The sequence below is a fragment of the Pinus tabuliformis genome, chromosome 8 (assembly GCF_031772625.1).
Source record: "Pinus tabuliformis cultivar Carrire ecotype Pingquan chromosome 8, CPIR1, whole genome shotgun sequence".
Classification (NCBI taxonomy): domain Eukaryota; kingdom Viridiplantae; phylum Streptophyta; class Pinopsida; order Pinales; family Pinaceae; genus Pinus; species Pinus tabuliformis.
In genome coordinates, this window is record NC_142294.1 from 2,081,497,666 (window position 1) to 2,081,508,461 (window position 10,796).

Sequence of the window (10,796 nt, forward strand, 5' to 3'; positions counted from 1 at the left end):
TATGGTATTACGATCTGCAGTAAGGGAGAAGGGAGAACATGGTAGGCCCCAGACAGCTGGAACTTTAGCTTTCACCTGCGTAGAACGACAAAATATGAACTAGTATTCGCGCATGGGCATGCAGGTAATGACGACAAAAATATAATCACTCTACCGCGTAGGTAAAAGAAGAAGATTTTTGAGACGACCGATGGAACCTGATTTTGAAAGCGGTGTCCATGGACCAAGTTTTAACACGTTTTCACAACCCTTATTTCTGTGTGAATATGGTGGGGAAGAGATATGAATTCATAAAATCTTATATAAATAGTTATGAAGGTAAAATATGAATTTAACTTTCTGAAAGGTAAATGTTCTATTATATAGATAAATGCTGTAGCTTATAACCTCCCTCTTGACCCGGCCTAGAATTATTTTTAGCCTTTAGCTTTGACGTGCAATATAAGGTAAATGTTCTATTATATAGATAAATGTTGTAGCTTATAACCCGACCTGGCCTAGAATTATTTTTAGCCTTTCGCTTTGATGTGCAATATAGATCAACTATCGGTCAAAATGATGTCCAATTTCAAATTGAAGGACACATGATATCGCTCACTTGTTATCATGTGGAGAGAAGAAGAAAGACTTTTGAAGCTGGCAGAAACTTTTGCTCGTGTATATAACTTCTCATACAGTTCTTATTATATAACTTCTCATACAGTTCTTATTATGATGGAGGTACATTTCCATCATGTCTTTTATGGCATGCTAGATTTAAACACTTGAATTATGACAACTTTCGTATGTTGAAGAAAAGTGGTGTTACTGGTTCCCCTACAATTCATAAGAAACTTAAGCAATGTGATGCTTGTATCTTAGGAAAGCACAACAAACAATCTTTTCATAATTCACATTCCAAAAGACATAAAAAACTTGAACTTAGTCATTTAGAATGATGTGGCCCAATGCCCGTTCCTTCTGCAAATGAAAATAAATTTATGATGACATTTATTGATGAGTACACCAGAATGTGTTGGGTATAATTATTGAAGAACAAATTTGATGTTTTTCAAACATTCAAGAACTTTCGTGCATGGATTGAAAATGATGCACAATCTCATATTGGCTCTATTCGCACTGATAAAGGAAAAAATACACTTCAAATGAAGTTGAAAACTATCTTCTCCAACATAGGATCAAACATCAAATAAGTGTACCTTATAGTCCCCAACAGAATGGAGTAGCTACAAGAATGAACAAGATAATCTTAAATATGGTATGTTCCATGATGTTTTACAAAAATCTAAAATTGATGTTTTGGGTTGATGCAGTTCTATGCGTCGTGTATATAAATAATAGGTTTCCATCTAATGCTATTAGAAACAAGGCTCCTTATGAAATGTGGTATGGCCACATTCCTTCAGTAAAGCATCTCAAGGTCTTTGGTTCCACCTATTATGCCTTGATACCTAATGAACAAAGAAACAAACTTGGTGTAATGAGTTGTAAGTGTATCTTCTTGGGGTATTCAAATACCTCCAAAGCATACCATCTCTATGATGAAGTTAATAAGAAGTTTGTAATGTCTAGAGATGCGATCTTTCTTGAATCTTCCAAGGTTGACAATGTTGTTGAGCAGAAGGTTGATCGCTTGGATAGATTCAGACATGCCAAGTATTTTCAAGAATTTGATAATGAGATTCGACATGTTGAACGGGGGATTCCTATACTGGATCAATTTGTGGAATCTTATTCTGAGACACTCTCCCCCAATATGAAGCTCCTGCCACTGATGAAACTTTGAGTGATGTGATTAATAGAATTGGAAGACTCAATATTGATTCAACCCCAACTCCGTCAACTGAGCATCCCGAGCCATCTCAGAAAGGTCCTCCAAAATGGTTGATAAAGACACTTGAAAGTGTTTGTCCTAATGAGGTTGGAAAGACAGGAACAAGAAGTTCCACCAGACATAATGGAGGTGATGTAGACGATTTTGATTCACCTGTTGATATGGATGTTTCTTATGATTGTGAACTAAATTTGTCTACAGATTTTGAACCAACTTCCTTCAAAGAAGCCTCTTCTCATGATGAATTGAAAGAAGTGATGCAGAAAGAGTATGATGCCCTTATAAAGAATGGCACTTGGAAGTTGGTTGATCCTCCATTGGGAACCAAACCAATAGGTTGCAAGTGGGTCTACACGAACAAGTATAAAGTTGATGGCTCACTTGACAAGCACAAAGCTAGGCTTGTGGCAAAAAGTTTTGCACAGAAGGAAGGGGTCGACTATGAGGACATTGTTCCCCCACAACAAAATGGGCTAACATCTGACACTCTTTGCCTTGTCAACTCAAAACGGTTGGAAAGTCCATCAAATGGATGTAAAAACTGTTTTCTTGAATGGTGATGTGAAAGAGAATGTTTTTATGTCCTAGCAAGAAGGATTTGTTGTGAGGGGTCAAGAAATTAAAATATGCAAGCTTGTAAAATCCTTGCATGGCCTCAAGCAAGCATCGCGAGTCTGGTATGAGAAGTTAACGAAGCATCTTCTGAAACTCAACTTCAAACAATATGATCTTAATGCAACTTTGTTTGTCAAGAAAGTTGGAAAAATAATTGTATATCATTTTGAGGAGTTACCTCTTAGCCTAAAAATTCGTTCACCTGCCGTCATTACAAGCTTTTCAATACATTTTTGCTTGTTTGGCCCTTCGGGTAAGGACGAAGTCATTCAATGTTGCAATATCAATATCATATCTCACGAGATGAGTGACTAATATGTTTTTAACCCGATATGAAATAAAGATTTTGCAGGGCACTTACGTTGCAACTCAGTGTATTGTTATCGAGAGACACAGTTTTCAAAGTGTGCCAGACAAAGGACACTATCAATATCATGGAAAGGAAGCTTACAATATCTACATTGACATTGGAGAGTATTTGAACTTCAAACAAATGAGTTCAGTAAGAATAGAGGTGAATTGGATTTGAATTTACTAGAGGTGAAAGCATAATTAAAGAAACTGAGTTAAGAATGGGTAGTTAAATCACCTCACTCCAGGAGCAAAATGTTGATTCCTCGTGGATTCCAACATGTTAAGAAACTAAAACAATGGCTTGGATTGAAAGAACGGATGAAGGATTCAATAACGGTGTTGATAGCTAAAGGCTCTATTGTTTGATGCACTCAAATTGATGATTTAAACTTTTTTGGGTGAATACTCAAACTGGAAACCATATGTTTTGAAGATAACCATGTGTATATGTTTAATTTTCCAAGTGAAAAGTAGAAAATATGTTTTTAAGATAACCACGTGTATATGTTTTTAAGATAAAATTGTGTATATGGAAGGGAGCCTCCTTGTCCTATCCACACACAATCTTTTCATGTTAGATTTTTGTTGGAGTTACAACCTTTTATCAATCAAAAATTAGGAAATAAAATAAATCTAAATAAAGTTTTACCAATGGCAATCACTGTGAATAAAAAAGCACTGATCAATTTCAAAAGAATTAACTCAAACTTACATCAAAATGCTGAGCCAAATATGTTTATGTCTTTACAAGACTAGGGCCTATGCACAAAAACCACGAGCTACACTATCCGCACTATCTAATGCAGGTAAATTGTGATAACCAGTGATAAAAAAGTCATTTTAAATATTTGTATTATTTTGGAGTTTGTAAAAAATTGTGATCTTTTTGGGTTTAAAGTTGGAATCTAAGAACCAGGAGAAAAAATTATTAAGCTCTTCGAGTGGAAAAGGTCCCCATTTCTCGTTGAATGCCTCATGGATTCCATTGAGGTATATTAATTTATAGATAATTCTCCATTAGAACTTTTCATATTCCTTGGGTTCCTTGCTCAAACAGTCCTCTCTCTATCTTTGTCGATTTATTAATATTATTTTTCATAGTTGTATGAGTTGATTTATCATTATATTTTATCTCTATTAATTTTAATACTAGCATAGCCCCAAATCACGATTTATTAATATTATTTTTCATAGTTGTATGAGTTGATTTATCATTATATTTTATCTCTATTAATTTTAATACTAGCATAGCCCCAAAGCAGGGAAGGGAACACCAAATATAAATAGTTTAAATTTTAGTATATGTAAATATTTTGAATACAAAATTAAGAACACTTAGAAATTATGTTTTAGAAAATTTGTATAGAACATTACATTGCGTATTGGTTAATGCTGAATTAATAGTGGTTAATCGGCAAATCAAATCCTATAGTCTTGATTTGGTAGGAACTAATAAATTGAGATGTCTATACATTTATAATTGTACTCCTACAAAAATAATGGTGGGAAGTAACTCTTGGTAAGTATATTTTTTACATCTTATTCTTTTTTTTAGTGCAAAGGCTTTGCTTAAATTATGGTATTATGGTGGGAACTGATGGATTTAGTTATGCAGCCACAAAATGCCAAGAATCACTGATCTACCAATCTACCAGTTGTAACAAACAATTGCAAGGCAAAATTTCTGTCTACAAATGGAATTTGTTGCAGGTTAGTTAAACATTGAGGGATAAATCATTGTCTAAATAAGTTTTCTACCACACCATAAACTTTGGGGCAAGCCTTGTCATAGAAATTTAGTGCAAATCCACCTCCTTACGTAAAAACACAAAAAACTCACAATTGCATTAAACATATTTCTTGTCGACTTTTGCAACTCAAACAAGAAGGCTCTATGGGAACTATTACAATTGCAATAGAGAGGTAAGACAAAGTATCATAGATGATACATTTCTCATGCCATACTGCAAAATAATTGTTCATATAAAATAGTAACATGTTCTGCAACCCAACTATAATTAAATGATGTTTTATCTCCATACATCATCCAACTTGTGGAGGTATGAACATAATTAGAGCATATTCTTTCAACATCTATGTCACTTCCACCATAATCATCATTTATATTATTACGATGATCAGACCATATATTTTGTGTGTCATCCCTGGACTTTTACAATGAACGACAGATCCTTGAACGTCTCCAATGACCACTTATGGTCGTTTACAAGATACATTTAATAGATTTAGACCACTATATATATTTTATATAAATAATAATAATTAAATTTATTTTATGTTTGATTTAGTCAATTATATTTAGGTGAAATTTCATGAGGGTTATTAGAATACAAAAAAAATCACATTGTTAAGGGTTGGTGTGGCCCAACATGAATGTTATCCTTGGTACAATTGAGTCATACTTTTTTAAATCATAAATTAGTCTCACAAATCACAATTAATTTTAAAAAAAATATTTTAACATTAAAATTAATAAATTTAAAATAAATAAAAATCAAATATTTAAGATAATTATTAATTGCATATGTAAATGAAAATTCATTCAAAATTAAAACAATGGTCAACCTTATATATATATAGATATATATATATATATAACATATTTTTAATATTTAATTTATTTTAATTTTAAATTTATAATAAAATTTAAAAACCAAGTAATTAAAATACGAAAATTTAAAATTTATATATTATTTAATTCTTAATATATTTAAAAATATTATTTTATTTATAAAGAATATATATATAGTCAAGATGTAATTTAAATTAATATTTTATATAATTTTTTATAAATAAATTTAAAAAATTATTTATACTAAAAATAAAACAATATAATCATTTCCCAAAAATGCAAATGCTCATCTAAATGCTATCCTCAAGACCTCTGACATCACTGCATGCCATGTGAAATAATGATGATAACAACATTAAAAAGCTCAATAATCTTAAACTATTGCCTTAGACCAGAAAATTTTCATAATAGTTGTTAATTTTAAGAAATATCAACAAGCTCAATATAATACATAATTATTTTCCCCACCCAATTATTGTATTATATTTCAAACAGCTTTTGAAATAGTTAAGCAAATCAAAATATTCAGATACATACTAAGCATATATGTTATTATTATTATGTAATTTGATTTATTTTTCTACATATATAATAATTTATTTTAAATCAATGTCTACCACCAACTCTAATAATACAAAAATTATAATAAAACAAAACCAAAATGCTCTAAATTACAAATTTAAATAACATAATACTACATAATATGACTTATCATCAACGGCTTGGAGTATGCCGTAAAACTGCTTCTGCTTGGCTAAGAGCTCGTCTTCCTCGGACGTAAGGAAACAGGTTAACGGCCCAAGACCCAGAGGCATCTGGCAGGAGTGAGAGCCTGCTCCCGATTACGGACCACCAGCAGGGTTGTGCCAGGTGGCGTGGTTTTCCTATTTAACAGTGATGAGTCAAACCCAGCATTCGCGGATAGCAGCCAGAGATGGCTGTCCTCACTGTTGGTTTGACACCTGAGTTGATAGGTTTTACCACCTTCGGAAAAAAAAATATGACTTATCATCAATTAAACTAATCCCAAAAACTTGATATTTTATATATTTAAAATTAAAATAAACATATATTATTTTAAACGAATCAAATTAATATCACCTCAATTAAATATGAGAATGCTTTTACTATATATATATATATTTTTGTTTTTTGTTTTTTTAATATTTAATATATTTAAAATTAGAGTAATACCACTTACTTTAAATATAAACATTTTCCAAATGATGTTCCAAATCATTTATGATATTTTTCATTTTAATCTAAGAAAAATTATTTTTAAATATTAAAATTTTAAAAATTGTAAAAATGGAAATATTAAATAATCAATTAAAACTATAATTTCTATTAAATTAATTTTTAAAAATATTTCTAAAAAATATTTAGTCATAAGTTTATTTTTCAAGAACAATTTGAAACAAAGTTTTATTAAAAATTTCCAAAATTAAAAATAAGCTTATTAACACAAAGTCCAATGGATTGATTTCCCCATAATTTATAATAATGTTTTCTTTTATATTAAAGAAAAAATAATTTTATATTTAAAAATTTAAAAAATGGAAATATTAAATAACTATGATGACTGTTAAGTTAATTTAAAACAATTTTCAGAAAGAAAGAATTATTTAATTATAAGTTAGTTACTTTTTAATAAGAGTTGAATCGAACTTTTGCTGAGAATTTCCAAAAATCAAATAAAGTTATGATTTTAACAAATTAATTAGAAAAATAATAAATTTCAAATAGCAATAGATTGCCCACTCACGCATATATACCTTTCCTGAAGATTTCACTGGCACTTGTGGATTGAAAGATCTGATTCTAGATCTTTTTCACTTGCATTCGTTGATTAAAAACTAGTGATTTTGTATGTGTTACAAGTGCTCGAGAATTCCATGATCAAAACATAGTATTATGTGTATTTTTATTAAATATTGAAAGAGATATTTATACAATTAGATTTGAAGGAGACACTAATGTTTCTATAACTAAAAAACACTGGAAATACTTAATCTATTTCCTAATCATAATTATAAACAAAATCCCGAAGGATTATTCAACATTTCTCTCAATTCGAAGGGACATCTCACATACCAAGTAAAGATTTAAAATTTTCAAACTTTTCACACCCAAATGCTTTGGTAAAGATATTTGCAATTTGTTATGAAGTTGGACAATGTGTCAGATGAATTGTTTTGACCTCTACATGATATCAAATAAAATGATACTTGGTATTGATATGTTTGGTTCGAACATGAAACTTTGGATTCTTGGCCAATTGAATTGCAAAAGAATTGCCAACAAATATAGGAGTTGAAGCTTTTTGTTTCTCCTGCAAATCTTCAAGTATTTTTCAAAGCCAAATGATTTCTTTTGTAGCTTGAGCTCATGCGACATATTTAGCTTCGGTGGTAGAATAAACAAGAACAATTTTCTTGCGTGATCTCCAATTGATGGTTGCTGATCTGAGATTCATCAAATAACCACGAGTAGAGACTTCATTCTCCCTATCTCCATCAAAATTAGAATCTAAATAACCGACAAGATGGAAGTCTAAAACTTTGGAATATTTTATGCCATAAGTTCGGTTTCCTTTTAAGTATTTCAAAACTCTTTTTGCTGCTACCTAATGCCCCTCACACGGTTGATGCATAAATATGGAAAGTATTCCAACAACAAAAGTTATATCAGGACGAATAATAGATAAATAAATCAAACTTTCGACAAGTTGCCTGTACTTTGTTGGATCTTTAAATGCTTTGCCTTCTTTTGAAGTGAGTTTCAAATTCTGCTCCATTGGTGTAGCAACAATATTACAATCGATCATACTATATTTGTTCAATAACTTTCCAACATATTTGTTCTGAGAGATAAAAATATGTTGTCGTTTTTGATCAACTTCAATTCCAAGATAATAATGAAGTAAACCTAAATCTTGCATATCAAAAACCTTTTTCAATTCCTTCTTAATAGATGATATATATTCATCATTGTTCCTTGTGATCATCAAATCATCAACATAGACAACTAGATATACAACTGATCTTCCAACTTTATTAACAAAAATAGTTGCATCATCTAGGTCAAAATGCTTATAATTTAACTTAAGAAGATGTTCAGTTAGCTTCTCATACCATGCACGTGGTGCTTGTTTCAAGACATACAAATACTTCATTAATTTGCATACCTTTTGTTCTTTCCCTTTAACAGAAAAAAATTATAGTTGAAACATGTAAACATCTTCTTTCAAATCCCCATTTAAAAAAGTAGTTTTAACTTCCATATGATGAATTTTCCATTCTTTCTAAGCTGCAATAACAAACAGAGATATAATAGTGCCCCATTTAGCTATAGGGGAAAATGTATTTGTATAGTAAACACTCTCTTTCTCTGCATATCCCTTTGCTACAAGTCTTGCCTTATGATTATCAAGTGAACCATCAGCTTTATACTTAGTTTTATAAACCCATTTGCAACCAATAGGTTTTATGCCAACAAGAAGATCCACCAGCGTCCATGTGCCATTTTTTATGAGAGCATCATATTTCTTTTCATTGCATCATTCCTCTGATCATAACTAGCATCTTCTTTCAAACAAGTAGGTTCATAATCAACAGAAAAATTAAATTCACGATGAGAATAGTTACCTGAAGAACTTCTTGTCTCAAACTCATCATATTTCCTTAGAAATGTTCTAATACGAGTTGATCTTTGTAGAGGTTGTGAAGGAAGTTGCTCATCTTGTGAAACAAACTCTTCATTATTTTTTGTCCTATTCTCAGTTCTTATTGTCTCTGTCCCTGTTTTCCCTGCAGAAACACTTGCATCAACCGATTTCTCTTCAGCAATAGAATTATTGTCATCATTGAGAGAAGGAAAATCCACATACTGATCTAATATGGGAATCCATCCTTTAGGATGTGGAAGAATATTATCTTATTCATGATCAAACTTCTTAGGCATAAACGTTTCTAACTGATTAAGTTTCCTATCAACAGTGAGTGTATCTTTATCAAATTCAAGAAAAAATATATCTCTTGTCAAAATAAACTTCTAGTTTTCTTCATCATATAATCTATATGCCTTAGATGTCATAATTAACTCATGCATGTCATATCATAGGAAGACCCAGTTAAGATTGGAGTTCAAGGAAAATGTACTGACAGTTGTAAAATCATCTAAATTAAATAGATGGTGCATGCAATCAGAAGAGGGCCTAAAATAAATCATTCCTTAATTAGAAAACTCACTAATTTTAGCCATTCAAATTTCCTTTAAAATGGGGAATGAAGGCACAAGTTTAATCATTGTTTTGGTGAGCACAAGTTGGTGAGACCAAGCAATAGGAAGCATAAGTTTGTGTGTGGAGCTTGTGAGAGAAATGTGTTCCAAGAGAAGCTTCTGCACAGGGTGGTAGTGAGATAGATAGAGATAATTCAAAGTTTCTCGGGCTTGAACAAAGCATTGTAATATTCTCAAATTTTATGATTAATGAAATATACGGATAGCAAGGGTTTTTAGTTGTGGCTTTCCCCAAAAATTATTATGTTATGTGTGATTGAATTCTTCCTTTCTCTGCTTTGTGATTTCATCGATCAATTATTGTTTCCTCTTATGAGTAGAGTAGATTCAAGTCAATTTTTTTTAGCATATTACAATCTGCAGTTTTGAATCTACAAGGAAATTCTACATGGTATCAGAGTTGAAATCACTATAGAAGAGGAGAATACAAGTTTGTCCTATGCAGGAGAAATCAAATTTGCAGTATCATACTTCAGAGCCAGCATGATGTCGTTCTATAGATTGAGACTCGAATATGCCCCTGGGGGTAGTTCGAACTATATTACTTGGAAGGATAGGATGGAGGCAGTGTTAGAAGACAACGTGATTAATGAATTCATATAAAGGGATATTCCTAAGTTAGTTGATGCTCAAGATTTGGTAGAGTGGAGAAAGTGCGGGGCAAAGGTGAGAAGGATTATCCTAGAAGGATTTCGAGATCATATTGTCTCGAATCTCCATGGTAAGGAAAAAAAATTACAATGTGGAAGGTCTTGACATACCTGTTTCAAAATAAAAGGGACCACAGGAAGCTAGCACTAAAGCAAGCTCAAAAATATCAAGATGGAGAAGGGTGACACAATCCCGAAGTACTTGAATAGGTTCACCCAATTTCGGGATGAGCTTGGAAGTGTCAGCGTTATATTTGTTGAAGATGATATGGTTAGGCTAACACTTCTAGGCCTTCCCAAGAGTTGGCACAACTACCAGGACTTAGTTAATATTAAGGAGAAGCTACCGGAGTGGGAAAAATTGTGGTCTAACTTGGTACAAGAAGAGATTCGGCGGAACACCATAGATGGGACCTCATACAAAGAAGTGGAAGAGGACTTTGAATTA